This window comes from Anser anser (assembly GCF_964211835.1).
Source record: "Anser anser genome assembly, chromosome: 4".
In the NCBI taxonomy this organism is placed as follows: domain Eukaryota; kingdom Metazoa; phylum Chordata; class Aves; order Anseriformes; family Anatidae; genus Anser; species Anser anser.
Window position 1 is genome coordinate 14,159,463 of NC_139724.1, and position 20,278 is coordinate 14,179,740.

General features: G+C 40.8%; 1 protein-coding gene across 8 annotated transcripts in view; it reads left to right on the top strand.

The window, feature by feature from the left end:
• Positions 1–8,883: 8,883 nt before the first annotated feature.
• Positions 8,884–20,278, top strand: part of LOC310899493 (uncharacterized protein) — a 407,594-nt gene continuing 396,199 nt past the window's right edge. For 2 of the 8 annotated variants that reach the window (XM_083835889.1, XM_083835891.1), the window contains exons 1-2: positions 8,884–15,702; positions 18,417–18,463. The gene's annotated coding sequence lies outside the window, so the exon portion shown is untranslated. The other 6 variants (XM_083835888.1, XM_083835890.1, XM_083835892.1 and 3 more) reach the window with 5 other exon arrangements.

The window sequence follows — 20,278 nt, forward strand, 5'->3', positions numbered from 1 at the left end:
TTTAAGGATAAAAATTGAGGATAAAATTAAGGATATCCTTAACGTAGTCTGCAGCTTCTACCTCATCCTCTTCTGTCAAACTGAAATCTCTATTCATTAATATAAGATGCAGATTTTTTTTAGCCAAAACAATTGCTGCTAAAATGTGACTATGTTGCTACTATTGCATGGCAGTTATCCTTCTTGTCCTATGTGATTGTGGGGCAACTGTTTTAGTACTGTTAGTGAAGACTTAAAAGCTGAGGAGTCCTTTCTTTGTTCATTCTCAAATAGCAAGGAATCGGCAAATAAATCCAAGGTCTTACACATTTGAAAGAGTTTGTTTTTATCTCATGGTTGTGAGCTCAGGGCACACTACAACATATTTTCAAGCTCTTCAGGAAAACAATGACAAGAATATTTTAAATGAAAATGTGTAGCGTGGCTTCAGGAGCTGGAATTGTAAGAAAGCACACCAACTATCAATATTTAATGAAACGAGAATTGTTGGTCAAGCTGCACAATCCATGTTACTTTTCAATAACCTCTTGCTATAAAGTCCCCGATGCAGTTTAGCAGGGTGATGAGATAAAGTGTGTGTTCTGCTGTGTTACTACAGTTTGAGATTCATCTTTCCTGATTCATGAGAAAGTTTTAGTGTAAATTCAGAAGAAAATTATTTTATCTACAAAATTAAAAAGATAAAAATAAAATCCTTCCCACGCAGCTCACATTAGTAGAAGCGTTTGCCTCACCTGGGATGCTATACGATATTCCAGATTTATTGTGACTGTAAACAACAACTCTGCTTGCTTTATGGCTTTTCTGGGCTCTAACAGTAAAACACAGTATCTCTATCTGGTTGGAATTATGTGTTATAACAGTTTTATTGTGGGGGGATAAAGCTCTGATAAAGATAAAATAGAGTTTTGCTTTTTTGTGTGACCTTGTCATTTGAAAAAGCATTGCACTCTAACGAGATATAATTTAAAAGACCTCTGGGAGCAAATTGAGTTTACTGAGATATTTCTAAGAGTAATTACTTACTGTGAATTGTCAGTGTGCTCTGTTACAGTTCCTTTCCTAGCAAATGTAGATATCTGGGACTGTGTAGAATGGATTAGAGCTCCTACCATTAATGTTTGATGGGAGGCAGTAGTGAAAAAGATGGATGCTTATATAACTGACATTTCCAGCATTTATGGCCATAGACTAAAATGCCAGGCGCATAATTTCAAGTAAAATGGCAGACCCAACTCAATAATATTTAATGATGTAGTAGACCTTGGCTGGGAGAATAGCTAACGGAAGTCATTGCGCTGCATTTATCGAATTGTTAAAATGAGTTGAATAATAATTGTGTTTTGCAGGAGTTTTTGTTTTAGAAATTTATTTCTGAGATCTGGTAGTTGGAAAGTAAATTATTTATCATTCCAGTCAATGCAAAATACTGGAAAGACTTGGAGTTAGTTAACTGATGGCAAGATTTTCACACTGACTTTGTCCCAGTGTTTACAGCGCAGAAATATATTCAGTAGCTCAGGACACAGCTTGGAAGATTCGGTGAGATTGATTTGAAAAGGTAATGGAAGATAAAATTACCTCCCAGAAGGATCTGCTTTTAGTAGTTTGACTCTTTCCAAAGTCGGACCTTTTTGTCTATTGTTGTACTTCCATGAATGTCAGGATTTAGGTGCTGAGGAGGTTGTTATATCAAGAGATCTTTGCATGCCCAGACTGTGACATCGCTGATGATACTGATAAACAGAATATTGACTGCGTCAGTGCCCTTCTGCTGGTATTTTGGAGAGCCTTAAATAGTCTGTGAGGACTTAAGCTGACGAAGAACCTCAAATCGATGGAGGTTTGCAGGTGTCTTGATACCAGACCTGTGGCCACAGTCTCCAAGGGCTCCCTCCCTGACAGGGTTTGTCTGTGGGGAAGGGACAGAACAAAGGTGGCCTGGAAGAAGAGGTGTGCATGGCTATCCCTTTGTGGGCCTCTAGGGCCTGTAAGATTTCCATCAAAAAGCCAGTGCAGCAGTATGTGAAGTTAACTATTCCAGCCAGAAGTGGGTGATAGTGCACGCTTTTCAGTAGTTTCCAGATGAAAAATAGCCAGTATGTACACGCATTCAGGTTCAAAAACAACAACAGCAACAAAAAGCACATCTTTACTTTCTCACAGAGACTTTTGAAAGTGTTTCATTTCTGCCAAAATTTAAACATCTTGTTTTGAGTATTCTACCTATTACCAAAAAAAAAAGAAAAAAAAAAAAAGAAAAAAATGGGCTGGAAAGAAATGAAAGAACTTGATTTTTTCAGATGCCAAGATTAAGTCTTGAATTTTTCAGGTTAAACAAATACCAGATACATCAGGTGAATAAACGGAACACTGAATCACCTCTTCATCAATATGTATGTGCTTCTTTTACGTACATATGGAAGAGTTCTCCAGTTGTGCTGCTTAGCCCTAAGACTTCAGGAGGCACAACAGTTGAGGATGTGAGGTAGAACAGAGGTCCCCTGAGCAGCCTCCCCTCCCTCAACTGCATCCTTAGTGTGCCCTGTGCCTTTGCTACAGTGCCTTGCACCCCTGAAGATGACTTTTCAGTGGGTACAGTCCCGTCAGCCCCAGGCAGAACCAAACAGGAGACAGTGCGTCCCACCCGTTAGGGCTTCACAACAGGTTTTAGTTTTTTCTTTGTGGATTGTCACCTTGAGGAACCATTATAACTCCGTTCCACCATTGACCAGGCTCTTTTGTCCTTTTATGATTTTTTTTTTTACAGAGGCTATATAACTACCCGAGGTAACTGTAGGAAATTTTTACTTGCCGTATACCCATTAGACCTCGTTACTAGCTATCTGAAAAGCCTGGGTCCTGAATATCCAAACTGATTTCTTTCAGTGAAAGCAATGCGTCATTTGTTTTTTCTTTCAAAAAGCCTACTTGTCATGGCCTTGCATATAAATATTTGGAAGCTGCATTGTTGTCTGTCGGCCATGTTGTGGCTCTTAGCAGTACTTAGTGTATGTTTCTGTTCTGTACAGAAGTAAAACTGAAAAGGGGAATAGCTCGACTTCAAACCTGAGAAGTGGACCAGATTAATGTAAAAGTTATGGGAACTTCTGCTAAACTGCAGAACATTTTGAAGTAATTCAAGCATGGGAGGAATGGAAAAGCCGAGGTTAATGGATGTAATGGGTAGGGCTCCCATAAGCCTCCAAGAAACTGAGAGGTGGAAAGTTTCCAGGTCCTACATAGTGGTAGCGAGCATCCCAAGAACAATAGTTCAGGTGCTTACTTTTGACCTTGCTTCTTTGGTACTGCAAGAACCATTTTGCCAACCTGAGCAGCGTTCTGAGCTGATTTGCCTGCTGGGGTAGGGCAAACGGCAGCCCTAAGTGTAAATTGCTGTCAGTGGCAAAATTCCCTCTCACTTCAACAGGGACAGGATTTTCTTGTAGTGCTAAGCTAAGAAGTTCTGCAAATCTAAAGTAAACTGTGTCAGAGCTACCAAAAAAAAAAAATTTAAAATAAAAATACAGAAGGAAATCCCCCCCCAGAGAGTCTCAGCAGGTGCCCAAAAGAAATCCACAGGGTCAGTTAATTCTCTGGATCCTACCCAACTTCTCTTTAAGTTAATTGAAAAAAACTCCCATTGACTTGAAGAGGGTTTGGATGTGGCTCAAACAGCTCTTAGTGGCAGCAGATTGCAAGAAGGAACCCCACTGTGCAATTCCAGCCATCTGCCTATGGGTAAGCATTTGATGATACAAATGTATTTGCTTGGAACATGCAGCAAGGCACTTGGCTTCCAATTAGGCGGTATTTCAGGCTAAAGGAGATCTCTCCCTCTCACCTGCAGCCTTTGTTGTCTAAGATCTATTCTGAGCTAAGGATCTGTAAAGCAGCAACACAAACAGATGCCCAGCAATGTCAGGAGTTTCTTATCTCTGTTCTCCATTTGTAAAAGATAACCAAATGCTGTTGTTAAGTCAGTGTTCAGATTCCTGTGTCTCTGCTGGCTTGACGCAGGGCTGTTTGTGTAAGACAAGACAAAAGTTGCTTCCATCACAAACCCAAGCTCAGTGATGTCATTATCGTTATCAATCTTTTACTACATTAACAGGGGCATTAGATAAGAGGACTGTTTCGGAAACAAAGCAGAGAAGTATGCTGAGTGCAATGTATAAGGGACTCTCTTAATTAGCGCCCACAGCTGTGTGTTGCCCTTTTCAACTAGAAATGGTGAAGAAGGGGAATGATGTGTGCAGAAAGCATATTTGAGGGATGGTTGTCTTTAGTAGTATTGCAACATACCAGAGAATCAAATGAGGTTTGATGTAAAACACAGCCAGAGACTGTGTAAATTGCCCCAGCTGATTAGGAAACAGCAAAGCTGTTAGCATCCTGGAACATGATGCGTGTAACAAAATTGCTTGATGGTGTGAATTTAGAGGAGAGCTACTGAGCAGCCTTATTGTGTGCCAGGCCTCAGTGGTGTCCTGTGCCTGGTTTAATCATCAATTACTGTAATGCTGGGGCAACCCACCAACAACTTAATTATTGTCTGGAGCTCCAGGCCATAGGTGGCTCCTCTGGGCTATGTTCCATAGGAAAGCAATTCAGCCAGTGTGCAGGACTGCGAGAACTGTGCTGTAGCCTCTTTTTCAGGCAATCCTTGGGCTTGGGCTGAAAGCATCTCAAGGTTTTCCTCTGTCAGACTCCGTGTGTATAGGAGACATTCTCTGGTTGGGGAACCCAAGCACAAGGATAAAATGGCTGCAATATATTGTACAGACTTGGGGCAGCTGCATACTCCCAGCGCCGGCAGATGTAGCAGAAGGCACTTCTGGCTGTGGAAGTCATTTCTTTCTTGAGAAGGGTGAGTCTGAGAGCAGCCGAGGTTTTGCACCACGTAGAAAAATCATAGGAGGAAATTCATAGGGGCTGCCAAGACCCTTGCAATGTCTGTCAGTCGGTTTGGTCAAGCCCTTGGACTCTTCTCCGACCAAGTGTTTGTATGCATCCAGGCATGAATGTGTGTTAGTAATCTTTCTGTGCTGGGCTAGATTGTGTCCTTGCTAGAAATTTCCAATATGGGTAATGTAGACCCTTTGCTGCTTGTGTTTTTTTGTTTATATTGGTCAGAATTACATTCAACATCCACTCCTTTGACAAGCAGACATTACAATAAATGTGTTTGAAGCAAGAAGAAAATTCTCTGAAGGAGAGAGCCTTTAGCTCAGCTCTGAAAACCAGCTGTGATCATGAAGCCAGCAGTAGGATACTGTCAGTTTTTCTTTGCTCTGCGGTTGCTCTACAGTGTCAGGGCCCGTAGGTCGTAGGTGGGTGTTTTTTTAGGAAATTGCTGCCTGGATGAAGTATGTTACAATACAAGGATGCGGAGCGAAATGTGAGATTTCACCTTGTTGCAGGCTGCTCTACTGGGCATGGACAGTACAGTGCCAGCAAGCCCCTTGCCCACTCATGCCAAGAGGTCATTGCTTTGCAGAGCACTGTCTATTTCTTAAACGTTCTTAAAAACTTGACATGCTAGGGCACAGGGTATGGATGTGCTATTCACGAGACTGTCGCTTGTTACAGAATGGTGTTGCTGCTGCCCTGTTTAATGGAGCAGAGCCAAGGAAAGGCTGTCCAATGTCTCAAAGAGCTGAGTTTATGAGATCCAAGAAGCCTTTGAATACAGTGAGGTGGGGCTAACTGGCAAGAAAACCTAATTTAGGGCAAAAAAGACTGTGCTGCTCCAACATGGTGCTGTTCCTTGACCTGAGGATCAGGTAGAGATGTGTACGTCCTGAAAGCTCCTGGTGGTCTCTGTGTGTGGCACGTAGCAGCTGTAGAGGCCTGCAACAAGCCACAGGAAACTGAGAGTTAACATGCAGGCCAGCAAGTCCAAGTTATTAAAATTCCCTTAAAGATAATGGATTGGAAGAGCTTGCCCATTGTGCTAAAATGCCCACTTAATTTGAGAGACAAACAGATGGGAAGTTTTGAGAAGGTAGGAGAGAAAAGCAGACGACAGAAGCTGCAGTTACAAGATCTGCTCAGAAATAACAGCGATATATGGAAATGATTTGCAGGATATTGCCCATATGCTTCCCAAACCTGAGCCCTGGCTGCAGTGCTGCCGATTACATCCCCTAATGCCGTCACATCTTTGGTGGTTCTGTAGCTAAAAGGAATTTTGGACGTGAAGCTGGCCGGGCAGCAAGATTAATTTCAGTATTAAAAGCTGATGTCCTTGCCACGCACTCGCTCTTGTAGGGGCAGAACATCAGGCCCAAATCTTCAGGGATCTGCACTGGTCTCCCCATCCCAGGTAAACCTCCTTCCCGTGCCTTGTGTGGCCCTTACACATCAGCTGGTCTCCAGATGTCAAGATCAAGATTTTAGTTGGTGGTTTAGATTTAGCTTGGCTAAATTTAACTTTGACAGATGCTTTTGAATGTCTTGACATAAAGGACATAACCCGCTCCCCACCACCACCACCTCCTTGCAGACAACTTGTGGCACTTTAAGGACCTGTTTGGCTGTTCTTGCTTTCTTAAAATCTCTTAGGGCTAGGATCTAATATTCTATCCCCTTGTTCATTTTTTTTGTTGTTGTGTTTTTCTTCCCTTCTGTATACATGCTTCCACTTTTGAAAGCAAAGAGAAATACCTTCTTTTGTGTGGATCCCCTCACACACTCCAGACACAGACAAATATCCAAGCAGCTTTGGAAGGAACATGTTTTTTTCACATGGGGGAAAAGCAAGGATGCTACAGACCTGTCTCCGCTCTTAAAAACCCTGAACAAGCCTTCATTCTTCTGTTTCTCATCTGTGAACAGGGAGCCATTGTCATTAACCTTCGTATTCTGGGTGGTTAGATGATAAAATATCAAATGAAATTCAGTGTAGAAAAAAAAAATCAAGTGCTGCACATTGGGGAAAAATCAATCTTAGCTGCACACTCAGCAATGGGTCACCAGCTACCTGTTAGCCTTTCAAGGGGAAGATGTTGGGGTTAAAATAGACAGTTCTGCCACAACATTGGTTTAATGATCAGTAGCAGGTGTAATGTTAGGAATTACTATGAAAGAACAGACAACAGGGTAGAAGTCATTATTATAGCGCTGTATAAATTCATGACTCTCACATCTTGAGCACTGTGTATTTCTGGCAGCCTTACATTTTAAAAACGTTGCCGTAAAGCTGGAAAAGATCCAAAGGACGCATCAAGGGCAATCAAAATACGGAACAGCTTCAGCCCAGGGAGCGATCGAGCAGCTTAGGACTTTTCAAGCTGGAAGAGCAATGGCTGGAGGACTGTGAAATGAGTTCATGTAAGAGAAATGGTAGCTCAGTGTTTCTTCCAGGACGTCAAGTACTAGAATTCAGTGGAAAAAGCTGTCACACAGGCTTAAAACAATTCTAGGAAGTTTCTTTACCTTTCATGTAGCTCAGCCATGGAAACTCTTGAGGCAGTACGTTGTAACCACTGGAAGTTTACAAGCATTCAAAAAAAAAAAAAAACAAAAAACCAAAAACCTGAAAAATCCACACAGAAGCAAAAGCAAACTACTAGAAAAATGACAACACTTCTGCATCTGAGGTCTCCTGAGCTTCAAGTACCTGTGCAGGAAGGGAGCGTTATTAGTATCTGTAGCTTTTAATTTCATTTCATTTCATTTCATTTCATTTCATTTCATTTCAACCCTTTCTTTTATCCTTGCTAAGTTCTGCAGGAGAGCTTTTTCTTCTCCCTGTCAGCATTATGGAGAAGTGGCTAGCCTGAACTCCTGCCTCAGGGCAGGCCTGTTGGAGGACTGTCTCGCAGAGATGCCTGTGACCTAATGTTTGCAGGGTGGGTACTGATTTCTTCACTTCATGAAGGACTTTCTTCAAACCTTGTACTACAGTTCATAACATGAAATTGGTCTTTTCTGAAGGAGTGTTTTCTTCCTATGGTTCTTGGGTCTTTGAAGGGAAAGTTAAGAAGAAAAATACAAGAGATCACAAAACACTTATTACTCACAGTGGGATGCAGCAGAAACAGAAAGGCAGGAAAAGGAAGTAAAATACAGATTGCTCAAAAGGGGGGTGAGGAGAGGAGGCAGGAAAAATGCCTCCTATCTAGCAGGGAGGCCAGAATTAATCACTTGTTTATTGATCTTATTAAAACCTGAAAAGGTGAACGCTGAAGTTGGAAGCAACAAATGCCCCAAGACGCTTTGCAAAGCTATCAAATTCTCATCGCCTCATGCAGTGCTGCACCAAGTGGAGGTCCTTTCAGACTGAGGGAGTTGCCCATTACTCATTGGCAGCAGTGTCTGGTCTCCACCAAGTGGATTATGGATTCATTCCCTCTTCCCCATGCGATGTAATTGGATTTCTGGCTTCTTTATAGTCTGGTCTGGTTAATAAAAACACGGACTAGGAGTTGTGACCTGATTTATATGCTGGGCTCTGCTGCTGAGAGCCTGGAGGTCAGTCAGCTCCTCGTGACTATGTCTCAGTTTCTCCAGATGTTGAACAGAAAACACAGGTGTTTTATTTGATTTTTTACATGGTGTGAGATCAATAAGAGTGAAGAAGAACTTAGATAATCTCTGAGTTAGCCTGCTTCACAGCCATGTGCCCCCCTTGATTTAGGCCACCGCCAAAGTGCTCCTGTGGGCCTGCCAGGAGTTGCTGGAGGTATTGTACCACTGCTTGCTTGTTTTTCTTTTTTCACCCTCCCAGGAAGGATGCCTGTCCTGACGGCTGTAATGTCTTATCAGTCTGTGCAAGATATCTGATCCTCTTCAGTGCTGGGAAGGATTGAAAGGAATCTGTGTTGCTTTGCACCAAAATGAATTGGGAGTGCTTGCACGAGCCATCCACGTACATGGGCTGTGGTGTGTTACAGGCAGTCAGGGCAGTGATAGCTTAAACTTGCATGTGCCCCGTGTATGGCAAATATCATAGTTGCACTACTGTGGAAGCGAGCTCTGAGGAGAAACATAGTCAGAGAGCTGCTTAGCAGTGTAGGAAGCTTTGAGAAAAGCCGCCATCTTCAGTAGCTCAGAGGAGAATAGCTGACAAAACACAGAGCTGAAATTCTCTGGTGGCCTCCACATCCATCTGGACGCACCCAAGAGGCTGTGGAAACTCGGTGTTGAGTTATCTCAAACAAAACGAGGGTGCTGGGGCCATGGTCCAACCATAAGGTACCAGAGCTAGCTTGAACCTGCTTTTTGCTTGGAGAACCAGCAATGAAACAGCATGGAGCTTGATGCAGGCTGCTTCATGAGCCTGGACACACAGGCTGCTTCTCCCTCGTCCAAGTCAGAGCAGGGGAGAAGGCTGATCTTCTCGGACCTGTTCCTCCCTCTTCCCAAGTGACAAACATCTGGGGACGGTGATGGGCAGGTAGGGCAGTGCCAGCACATGGCTTCTTGGTTGGGAATGCAAAGCTGAACTTTGCTGTTCCCTTGATGAGGACTGATGACAGGGCTCACCTTCAATAACAGGCTTTTCTCTGCCAGATCTCAAAGGCCTGTGTTTATAATCTTTTGTGGAGAGATGATTTGTTACATGCCTGCAGCCTAGGTTCAATGTAAATGCCTGTGAGGGGATTCCTTCTGTAGCTCCTGGCTTCTTTCTCATTAAACAAACAAATGGACAAACAAACAAAAACCAACAAATCTGTCACATTTACAGTCATCTACTGAAAGGAGATATTAAAGAAAACTTGAAATGCAATGCTGAGAGCACAAGACTGGGATTTAGGTTCTAAGTCTTTTCCTGAAGATACCAAGGTCCAGTTACTACTCGGTCCTGGGAGAATTTTTTGTATAATTTGTCCATGCTGATGGGCATGCATGACATTTCTTCAAGTATGATGTGCTTAGGGGTTGATTATTTTATCTGCGGTACTTAACTTCTTTTTCCAGGCTGCAAACACTGGAGCATCCTTAAATTTTTTGCACACGATTATCCTTGTGCCTCCCTGTGTTATAGCACCTATTATTTAGAGGGTAACTGAGACAGAGAGGCAAAGCAGATTACTTTTATTCTGTACAACATCCAGCTTTGAAACATATTCTTCTGAAGCCATGTACAGACAAACACTCACCAAGCTGTCTCCATCTTCTTCTGCAAGAGAAAGAAATTCCCACTGAGAAGTGATGAGAAGAGATCCTTGCAAACAGACAGGCTGAGTAAAATGCAGCAGGACATGGGAGTGTATGCCTTGCTCCTCATTAGTGGAGGAATCTGCACAGCACATCACAGCACACACAGGCTCATGTGACAGCTAGTGTACCTCCAAGCTCTAATACATTCAAGCTGGGAGGACACAAAAGTGAGAAATTTGCCTTTATTCTCCTAATATTGTTTTCAGCAGGTTTTAACTTATGCAATCTCTCTAAATGTACTGACAACTGCTTTTAAAGAAGAAATTTTAAGTGAGGCTGAATTGCTTTGTGCAGGAAGGGTTTGTGGCCACATTTTCAAGTCAGAATTTTAAAAAGCCAAAGCCAAAAAGCATTTATTTTCAAGCTATCTATTTTAATGTAAAAAATAAAACAAACAATAAGCATGGTCTCTCTTTTCAAGCAAAAGAAATAAATACTCAGTTTGGGCTAGGGTTTTTGTTGCTTTGTTTTTTGAGATTCAGTAGTGGGAAAGTATAAAGCTGCTGATATTTACAGAAAAGCAAAACAAATGATTGTTGTGGAATCATAGATTTTTGTGCTTTGAAATGTGTTCAGTAAACACAGTAAAGCACTGATATACCAAAGCAAGAGAAGAATACAAGCTTACAGACTACTGAATAGCTGCTAAAGAGCTTGTAAAGGGTTTTGGGTAGTATACATTTGACCTTAGTAAATGCATTAAAAATGCAATAAGAAAATCCAGGAAGAATAAAAGAACTCGGTCTTGTCTGCTATGTTACCACAGCCCTTTATCAGGAAAGCATCAGCCCATGTGTGTTTATCAGAGATTCCAACTTCTAATGACTTCCTCGGTACAAAGGACCAGCAGTACCATTCTTTAAAATAGATGTCATCTTTCCAGTGAAATCCATAGGGACTTTGCCTTTGTAAAACAGATAAGCCAATAATTTGTTCTACTAGAGTCTGTGTAAGCTTGTGTATCATGAGACAGTGAAATGACAGAAATAGAGGCTGGACTGAACTGCACTGTAGTTCTTAAAATCGGTAAGATTGACCCCTAGCAATAATTTTGTCCCTGTGTTGCATGCTTTAAAAATGGTATTTCTGTACCTAAACTTGGTACTTTGTTCAGTGGGAGAAACACAGGTTTTCAGTATTTGTAAGTATTAAGCTACAAATACGTTCCCTGCTGCTATTTTCACTCAAAATATGGGTACCAGTGTGTACACTTGTACGTGTGGTTTACTTGTCAAAGTTAGGGTCTCCATTGGTTTTAGTTTGTTTTACTTCTAAATACATGATTGGAGGTATCCCTTTTGTGAAAGAGAGTTTGGAAAGGTCTCAGACCAGTGAAGTCAAGGAATTAGCTGTCACTGAGTTCACAATGACAGGTGAAGGATGCCCCCGTGGCCCAAAGGGCTGCAGCCTGGAAATTGCTACTCAATCAGAGCCTTGCGTGGAGAGATGCACTAATCAAAAACTACTCGGAGCCATGTCTCAATAATGCCTCTGTGTGAGTACTAAGTCAGAAAACACTGCCGATTTTCATCATTAAAGCCTGCCTCAGATCAAAAGGTGACAGCTCTGCTGCCACAGAGCTGAGAAGCATTAATGCCATACATATTTATCTTCTTACAAAAGAAAGAAATTACAGTTGAGTCATGTTTTCAAATTTATAGGTGGTCATCAAGGTTTCTGAAATACACTGGAGCATAAATGTGATGCACTTAAGTTACAGAACTGAAGGTTGAGGCTGGTGAGAGGCAGTTCAGGCAGGAACACAAGGCTGAGCACCTCGCTGAGTGGAAAAGAGAATGCCAGATCATGCCTCATAAACACGTTGTCTTGTGTGTGCAAGTATCAGGGACCACTACATGGGAATCCAAGCTCATAAAATTAAATCAAATTGAAAGGAAACCATCACGATATTTTCATGCTCTAACTATTTTTGTCCTTGCTGGTTTTTATTTTCATACAGTCTTTAAAGCCTGAAACTGAAATATTTTCTAAAAACGATCCCCACCAAACACAAAAACAAAGAGACAGCTGTCCCCGCTCCAAAACAAAACAAAACAAAACAAAACAATAAAACTTCCTTCTCCCAAAACTGTACTCTTTTTTTTTTTTTTTCCCCTCTTGGGGCTGCTGCCTGTTCAGAACCTGATCTAGTGCCCATTTCAGCACTGAAATCTCCTGCCATTCATCCATTCACCATTAGACATTTTGGATCAGGCTTACAGATGAAGACTTTCAAATTGTTTTCTCTGCTGGAGCTCAAACATTACACATTCAGAAACTCCACTGTGCTATTAGCTGTGAGAGTGGGATCCCTGATCTGTGGCTGCACAATTACGTTGATAAATTATCCAGTTGAGATCTATGCCTAAGAAAAAAAAACAAATTGGGGATTTGGAGGGTGACCTGCCAGTTCTAGAATTTTAGACAGTAAGAAAAGGGCAAAGGCAAGGAAAGGGAAAGGGAAAGAGAAAAGGAAAGGTAAAAAATAAAGGAAATAAATATTTAGATGTTTTCTATCTCATATCTCATTGAAAAACATATTTTGCCAAAGCCCATACTGAACTATTGTGTTTTGAATAAGACTTCTGAAATATTTAAAAAGAAGAAAATTTCAAGGATATTTCCAAGCAGGTAACTGTTTCAAAAGGAAAAATTAAAATGTTTTGTCACAGATACTTAGACAGATTCAGAGCAACTGGTCTGGTTCAGAGTAAAGATTTGTGACATGCTTGCTGGTACTGTGAAATCTGCAGTCTTCTTTTTTAAAAAACAAAAACAAAAACCTTCACTTGTCCCAGCTGAGAAGAGAAGCACCCCGATTTCTTGTCACTAATGATAGCAACATCTTATTTTGTTCACAGCGTCACGTCTGCTAATGATACACAGAGCTCTCAGCAGGCGTATTTCTGATAGAGTATTTCTCTTGCTTCTACATAAAGTTAGATTTAGACATGAGTACCCTACTATCTTATCAAACTCATAGGTCAATGCCAGATTTTTTTATTAATATTTAATAATTAGCCTTGTTTAATTTTCCACCAGAAGAGCTCAGAATTACGATACTGTTTCAGCTGCAGTCTTGCTGCATCCCAGGCTGGGATGTGGATCCTAATAGTAGCACGTCTTTCAGTCCCCATTACTGCGCAATATCTATAAAAACTAAAGCTGATGTTGATACATATGTTCCTCTTAGGTATGAGATACGAACAGGTCCAAGGAACTGCAGCATGGGAAGGTATCTTCAAAAAGTCATTTTGCTTAATTGTGTTAAGTTTTGCTTGTCTTAATCTCCAGTTTTGAAAATCAGCGCTGGCTGATGCAGCAGTGGGTGTGAACAGCACATCAAGGTCTCTTGCCATTGCTCAAGTTTCAAAGTTTTTTGGTTTCTTGGCAGGAACAGGGCAATGGTAAAATATTTGATAACTTTCCAGAGCACTGCTGTTACGTTGAACCTGCTGCAGGAAAACAGGGATTACAAATGAGATTGTAATGACAGCATAGCTGCACAAAAGTGAGGAATTAATTTTTATTGGATTTAGCAGATACAGAGGTATTCTCCAAAGATGATAGTTATTTATACCTGAGATGTATGGACTGGAATGGTTTAATTACAGTGTTTTCTGCTAAGCATGCTTAATGGATTTAAGCCTCACGTCTGCCTCAGGCTTTGGCAGTTCAGTCAATTCCCTCCAAATTCTTGGCTCTGCCCCTGGTGCTGACATCTGGGGAGAAGTCCCTCGGTTGCAGAGGTGCAGAGGAGCAGCAGTGCTGGTCTTAGTTTCACTGGGACTGTTTCCATACTGGTACTAAACTAGCCCCCATTAAACTGATTAAGCTTTTAACAGATGATGCAGCATGCTGAAAGGTTACCTGTTGTAGCTACTGACTAGTCACTTTTCAACTCATTAACAAGCTATTTATGACACCTTCATGTGCAGGTACAAAGCCTTCTCCAGGATCCCTCCAATTTAATTTCTCTAGCTTGAAGCAGAAAGGAGAGAACAAAGGCAGAGCACGCAGTCACTAATTAAGAGGATGAAGAAAGGCAGAGGGGATGCTGACAGGAGGTGACAGGATCATTGCAAATAAAAAGCTACATCCTGAGTATTGGGAGATATTATAGACAATTCTTTGAGGCTTGCTGCAGTGCAAGACTAATCCGTATCTCGCTACCGCTTTTTATTAAAAACCGCTTTGTCCTTAACTATTTACTTAATACTGCTCGAAAGCAGCTTAAAATTTCACCTCTGAAATAATACTGAGTACCAATTCTGATTTATTTTGCCAAAGGACTTGGGTAGAACATGGAGTCCCTTGATTACCAAATGCTTCTCAAGACCTTTTCAGAGGAGCCAGGCAGGGAAGCACGATTTCCTCAGTCCCATGAGTGTGCTGTATGAGGCTGACACCATGCATGTCAGAATCTCATCCTTCTCAACTAAAAAGCCCTTATTTAAAATAAATAAATAAATAGATAGATAGATAGATAGATAGATAAAGATCCTTGCCCCCTCCAAAAAACAAACAAAAAACGCAAGGTGATCAGCGAATCAGTGATCATTCACTTTGGTGTAAACTCTTTGCCAGTCCTTCTACTGTCCTCCACCTATTATTTATTTTCTCTGTGGTTACTTGGCCTCTTCATTCACCATTATTCCATCCCTATTATCCTTTAATCCCCTTGTCTTAAAAACCTAAGTTGCTGGGGTTTGTGCAGCTGTGATCGTTGCCTTCCTACATTGCCATAATAATTGCCATTTTGGTGGCAATTATTGCCTTCCTGAGAGAGGTGGCAGAACAGGACATGCCTTGACTTCTGCTTTTCTCAGCCTTGCTTATCGAACGTAAGTAAAAATTGTAGTTTGTCAAGCTATGAAGATAGATGCCCATCAGGCAACCGAGAGGTGGATACCCTACATCCATAGAGCCAAAAGAGCTGCTCTGTTCTCACCACTGCTTTGCCCAGTTGAGTCCCCATGAAGTGTCTGCCAGAAGTGGGGACCCTTGCTCAGCCCGTGACACAGCGGGCTCAGTCCTCAGCTGGGGCTCTGGCTCTTCAGACATGACTTTATTATAGTCATTGCCACAGGTCTGACTGAAGTTGTTCTTGGTGAGTTCCTATAGCACCTCTAATCGGTCCATAATCCTGAAGAGAAGGAAATCAACAGTTGAAGTAGTAAAGCTTAAGCACTGCTAAAGTGCTGCTTTGTGGCACTCGAGCTGAATGGGAGCCCTAGCTGAAGAGGAGGGCTTCTTTGCACAACTGGCTGTTTTTCTTTGCCAGTTTCTAGAAAATGGTGTTAGCAGAATAACTGTTTCATTAGCACACTGATTAACTGCAGAATTTCTCCGCTGAAGAAGGTGTGTGAAGGGCAATCTCTTAACACAAAAGGAGCAATCAAGGGGAAGTGGCTGGTTGCAGCGTGCATAACTGATTACTGAATGCTCTCACACCATCCTGGTGTATTTACTCGTGTACACAGACCCTGCTCTTTGCCATACGAGGGACGGGAGCTAGGACAAATGGTATAGGTGGGTGAGCAAAGAGGTAGGAAGCTCTCTGAAGCACACCTGCTTCTGAGTATTGCCAGGCTGAATGCAACGGGGAGAAGAGGGCACGGCACGCTGGAAGATCCCCATCATGAGAGCACTGGAGACAGGTGGGAAATGGGCTGGAAGGGAATACAAAGGTTGGCTGTGCTTGGTCTTGCTAAGGAGGCCAACTCCAAAAGAAGATTTTTTGCTTTTGTGGGAAAAGCAGTCAGTCTCCAGTCATGAGAGCTCCGAGTCCTTATCAGCAGGGCAATGCTGATTCTGACGCTGCTGACTCAGACCATCCGTGCTGGAGCCATGTGTAATGCAAGTAAGACATACCTGTGCTAATTTTTGGCCTTTCTACTGGCCTTTCTACCTTACATATTTGATAAATAAAATGAACACGCTATGAATTTTGAGAAGTTGGCCATATGACAGATACAATATAAGGATCTTTTCTTATCTGTTAGCCTTAATGTAGAAGTAGTGCTTCAAAAGGTGTGATATAGTGCACACTGAACTCAGTGGGATTTTTTTTCTTGTTCAATGTGAAGATTTTTTCTGGTTTTTGAGCAATCAAAATGGAAAGTTTCATTTAAAAAAAATTTTTTTTCAACAGCAACTAATGCCTAATTTTCATGTTGCACAGACACTTCAGTTTTGAACCCCCTTTGAATTTTTCTCAGTAAAATCAACTTGGAAAAGTTGTTCCTTTCTAATTAGTTTAATCTTTATTTTCCAAAAGTAAAATTAGATAAAATGTTTACCTGCAGGCTATATTATACTCATTTCAATTTTTCATAGTAAAATCATGATCTCTAAAATGATACTGCTTTTTCTGTTATAGGATGAAAGTGAGATTCTCCATCCACCATATGTCTGGTGCCATAGTTAGGGTTCTTCCTGTTCAGTACCTCTTACTTCCATTATCTAAGCAGCCACTTTTTCAGCACAATAACTGACTTTTTTAGTGTGTGATTAATGTCCTTAACCAGGTACAGCTATCAGCTGGCTTGTATGGGCTAGAAGTATTAAATGAATTATGCAGACTCCTGGGTGAAGTTGGCATTTGAATACAATTCCCTTTATAAAAATTGATCTCTCGTTTTTCTCCCTTAATCAGTCATTCATCCTCTACTTGTTGTTTTACTCTGATCCTTCTTTTCTAATTAACTCTTTCATCCTCTGAGAGCTTTTGTAGCTTGACTAGAAGCAGATCTGCTAAGAAGGTCTGTCTGCTTTTGTCATTAAAAATAACACAAGTCTGTGTTAAGAACGTGATAAATGGGGCAGTTTATTTCAATTAAAACTTACAAGGAGTGGTGCATTTGGTAAGATATTATTTTGCTTTTACTTTTTTTTTTTGTACAGAAACCCTAAATACAGAAAAGTACTGTGCCAGAAAATTACCAGCATTTATGCAGACCCTAGCTTTTGAGCTATTCAAGGGAAGTTGTATAAATATATACTTAAAGTCTTTGTCCCAAAAAACTTGTAGTCTTCCAAGAGAAGAGGAGATGGAGGACATAGAGTTTTTGCTCATTGTTGAATTACCAGTTTGTGTACAGGGTCAACTGGAAGCAGATCTTTTTTAGATGTTGATCCTAAAACCTCGAAGTCAAACAAGTTGTGTGTTACGAGTAGAAGTGCTGGTATTCCTGCCCATGTTGCATTGGTGTAGAGGACCCCAAGGTTGTGGTGATCAAGACACTCAGAAGACAGTTGAAAAGGTTGTGGATTTTTTATAATGATGAAAGGACACTTTGTGTTTGCAACAAAGATGTAATTATTGCCGTGCACTTAATTTTAGTAAAAAACCTTGTTCTTTCTACAGCTGCAGTGTTCTCTATGCCAAAGAAATGCCAGAAGGTTGTTTGGGTTGTATATATACATGCCATGTATTGTTTGGCTGAAAGCTGTCATGTTGAAAGTGAACATATATGTCTGCACTCATATTTCAAACTAATGTGAATACCATACTTGCAGTGTAATTGCATTTTAGTTACAAGATAATGACCTACTTTTTCATATTTGTAGTTTACTGTTAATAATATAATCAAACATTTCTCTACAAGATTTATAACAATTGTAGAGTAAATATACTTGGCTCTTAGCAGTATATATCTTAGTTTGTCAAATGCGTAATATATATAATATCGTCATTACCTTCAACTTCATTTTGATCACCTTTAATTACATGATGAAAAGGAAAACTTCACAATCGAACAAGTCTGTAGTTACCTAAGTCTTACTGAAAAGTGTGATCACATATCTATTAATACCCATAGCTAATCTTTACTTTTGGCTGATTCAAACTCTGGCACGTCTCTAGTGACTGCTCTGGAGTGTGGGTGTAAGGTAATAAGCTCTTTTGCACTAAGTGATAATCACTATGAGGTCCTGACCCAAATTGCCTTCCAGCACCAGCAGGTTATGAAATGTTAAATAAATGCATATAATGGGAGGAGAACGAGACCCTGAGGTTTAAATGAGACACGCTTATAGCAAATGAATAGTTATGTTGTGTTTAAAGCAGATTAAAATACATCTTAATGGATTTCATTCTTCTTACAGCCTTCTCTGCATAAAGTTGTATTGTAAGTAGGGTTTGCACTGCAAGCCTGTGGGCATACAGAAATAACCTTGTACTCTTAATGCTGTCACTTCTCTACTGTGACCCTCTTTTCACCTTTTTTTTTTTAATTTTCTAGAGTTTATTTTTCTTCCACCTGCTCGGTTTTTGCAGGCACGGAAAGAGGTGAGTACGTACTTTGGCTTTTCCTCTCTCCATGCCTTATTTCCCTACATCTAAAAAGGGAATATTGACATGACGCCATTTTTTTTTGTGAAGATAAAGTTGTGGCTGTCTGTGAGGCTTTTATATATTATGGTAATGAAGGTTGTCATGCTTAGAGTAAGTGGCAGATGAGCGAATGCTTTTGTAGGAAAGTGTCTCAAATCATAGGGGAGCTCTGATGAGGAGTTTTGGATGAAGGACTGCATTTCACTGTAATGGTATTCTGACCCTGCTGATATTACTGATGTATGTTATCTAATATCCCTACACAAGGTAATTAGATGTAATTAAAGTGAGCAGACTTCTCAAGTAAGTCAAGATCCTCTTCTCAAAGGGAGAATATAGCTGAGTAATCATTGCTGTTCAGTGTTCTTAGAAACTAAATAGAAATGCAGTGCTATAAAATTTATACTGGACATTTTGGACCCTGAACTCAGCAGAAGAAAACTCCAGGCAGAGCTAAATCTGTCGATCAGATTTGGGAGAAGTTGTGCTAAGAAAAAATTACAAAATAAAACCCATCAGCTGTGTGTAGACCTTTTCATAGTGCTGCCTTAGCTGGTCCCAGTTCTGTACATGTCTATCTCCCACTTGTAACCCTGATGACGTGTTGTGAAAAGAAACTGTGCCAGCCTAGATAAGACACCTTATTGTGTTTTGTTTTTAGAATGGTTGATGGAGATTTTCCTTCTTTTTTTGACCCTGTCTCAGATGGAAATTGCTTTTTTTCACAACAGCGGCAGGAAGTCAGTGCCTATACAGTGTGACTGAGCTCTTGGTGCTTTTATTCATGCTTGATGACCTGCGGTTCTTACACCTTTTTGTCATTTTGGAAAACATTCTTCTTGGAGTTTGAGGGACACACACCAATGCTACTCTGCATGTTTTTTCCCCAGGCTCCCATTCCCCTTTCTCCGCAAACTTGCTATTTCTGTTCCTGGCTCAACTTTACCCACTTAGCATCCTTATCATAGCAACATGCTTCTTTCCTTCCCAGCTAACATGTGTGCATCACACAAAAAATATGGCTCTTCAGGAAAGTTTGACTTCATAGAGAAGTCAGGATGGCTTTGTGCATTTGAGCTGATGGGAATAGGTAAGCGTATTTTACCTGCATGTTTAAGATGGAAAAAGAACAGCAGCTGATTAATGAAATAGTTCTTCAAGTTCATTGTAACCTTTTAAGTCAAGATTTTGAAACGTGCCTGAGATTTTAGGTGGTTGAATGTTAGCAGACTAATTTAAAGTGGCTATGTACTTACTCTGTACTTTGAGATCAAACTCCTTTCCAATAGCTTCATTTGGAGGGCAAAAATAGAAACAGCTGAAATATCCCAAATTAGTACTGAACCATCGGTCCATTTATTATGGTTAATTTTTAACAATGCCACGTATTATGCCATTTGGAGATGCGGGAGGCTCTTGTTTTTTATGAAAACAACAGTGCTTAATTTTTGTTTGCTTGGGGATAATTACGACAGCTTTGGACGTATGTTTTTGTACCTCTCTTCACAGTGCTTGATGGTAGTCAGATGCTGGTATCAGTCAGTAAGCCACTTCTTATTTGAAAACCACACAGATAATTTCCAAAGGGTTCTTTCATTGACATGGCATAAATATGATTAAATATGCTATAGCTAAGTTACAGAATCCCTGAGCTTTTAATCTCAGTAAACTTGAAAAGTTAAACACCTCATATTGCTTTCAGCACTTTATTCTACCCAGAAGAAACCATCTGCTTTCCACCAAAAGTCACTCTGTCTCCTTGATCTCTTC